We start from the raw sequence: 2,369 nt of genomic DNA on the forward strand, positions 1-2,369 counted from the left end.
CGTATTATTATCCAGAATTATTTTTGATGAATTTTAATGAAGTTATACAATTAATTTGGATAGATTTGAGCTATCTTGAGGTCAATTCAAGCAAGAAGGCTATTTTGGAATATTGGCCTAACTTCAAAAAGGTAAGTGTCTTGCTTAACCTCGAGTGAGGGAATTACCCCTTAGGCATCGAGTCTTATGTGCCATTTGTGAAATGTGAAAAGCCGTGTACGCGAGGTGACGAGTACGTACTCAGCTTATATATATAAATTTTATTGAGTTAAAGTCCTGAGCATATTGTGTGGTAAATTGAGTAATTATTGGTATATATTTAATCATCTAATTGTCGTGCCTTAATCCTTGTTGTTGTTGAATCTGTTGTTATATGACAATCTGATGTGATTGTTACTTGATTATTTATGTAATTATGTGAATTTGTTAGTTTGATAATTATTGGAATTTAATTTCATTATGAATTTTTCCTCTGCAAATAATTAATTAAATGAGTTTAAGAAGAGGTGTTTATATAATTATTGAAAATTTGAATTTAATGAAGACTTTGCTTTATGTTGAGTAATTTCTATCTCTATTGATTATTTTTGGGTGTTGTACACATTGTGTGGAGCTTTTGGCTATTTGTTGTGAAATTAATTGACTTGGTTGTAGCTTTGGAATTTGGTTGTGGCCATTGGGCAAATTGTGATATGAATTGATTTTGTTATGTTGTTGTGATAATTTTCCGTGTAAATTGTTGTGTTGTATGAGTTTTTATTTTAGGGAGATAAGGATAGCATTTCACCGTTGATATTATGTGGTTATAAGGGTGGCATTTCACTGTTGTGTTTGTTGGAATATTGTCTGGACGGAGCGATAATGGTGGCTATAGGAGCGATAAGGGTGGCTATTGGTATTGTCTGGGCGGAGCGATAAAGGTGGTTATAGGAGTGATAAGGGTGGCAATAGGAGCGATAAGGGTGGCTATTGTCAGGTACGATATGCGATGATGTGGGGTTGTGGTGTTGATAATTTTAATGTGATGTTCTGATTTTCTTGTGTTTACTTTTATACCTTGTGCAATTTGTCTTGTTGTTGGTAAATTGATAACAATCTGTGATGACACAAAAGGTCATCTTATATTTTACAACTCGAATCTGCGCTCTTAAGCCTTAAAATCTCATTTTTACCCTCCTCGATTTGCGTGCGCAGTCCGGGCAGGTTTCCGAAAAGCTTTTATGTTGAAAACTAATGAAAATAAGAATTTTTGCCTTAAAAGTTAATTTTAGTTGACTTCGGTCAATATTTTTGGTAAACGGGCCCGGATTTGTGCTTTGACGGTCCCGGTAGGTCCGTATCGAATTATGGGACCTGGGCGTATGCCCGGAATCGAATTTGGAGGTCCCTAGCTTGAGTTATGAATTTTTGATGAAAATTAAAAGTTTGAAAATTATTTATTTTTAAGAATTGATTGATATTTGGCATTGTTAGTATCGGGTCCGTATTTTGGTTCCGGAGTCCGGTACAGGTTCATTATGATATTTAAGACATGTCTGTGAAATTTGGTGAGAAATGGAGTTGATTTGACGTGATCCGGACGTCCAGTTGAGAAATTAGAAGTTTTAAAGTGTTCTTGAGAATTTCATTTGATTTGGTACTAAATTTAGAGTTCTAGATGTTATTTTGGCGATTTGATTGCGCGAGCAAGTTCGTATGATGTTTTTAGACTTGTGAGCATGTTTGGTTTGGAGCCCCGAGGGCTCGGGTGAGTTTCGGATAGGCCACGGGATGTTTTGGACTTTGAAAATCTGGTTTTTCTGCAGAATCTGTGTTCTGACATGTCCTTCTTCGCGTTCGCGAAGGTACTCTCGCGAACGCGAAGAGTAAACTGGGCAGTTGAGGATTTCTTCTTCGCGAACGCGAAGGCATGGTCGCGAACGCAAAGCGATGGGGGCGTTACCCTTCGCGAACGCGACAAGCCCATCGCGAATGCGTAGCCTTAGGCACTGGGGAGGGAGAGTTAGTCTTTTCTTCATCGCGAACGCGAGCAATGTCTCACGGACGCGAAGACCAGGGAAGGGTAGCCTACGCGAACGCGAGCACTGCCTCGCGAACGCGAAGGCTTGGCAGGCCATACACTTCGCGAACGCGACAGTGCTCTCGCGAACGCGATGAACACTGTCGCCCAGCACTTAACAGAACCCAAAACGGGATTTTTGCCAAAAAACTTATTTTTCTCAAAAACCAAACGGTGATGGGCAATTTTTCAAGAGTCATTCCTTCCCCAAATTGTTTGTAAGTGATTCTAAACCATCTACTTTTAATTACTCATTACATTTCTTGAATTTTCAACCTAAAATCTAGAATTTTTATGGTAGAATTAGGGG

This window comes from Nicotiana tabacum, chromosome 17 (assembly GCF_000715075.1).
Source record: "Nicotiana tabacum cultivar K326 chromosome 17, ASM71507v2, whole genome shotgun sequence".
NCBI lineage: Eukaryota > Viridiplantae > Streptophyta > Magnoliopsida > Solanales > Solanaceae > Nicotiana > Nicotiana tabacum.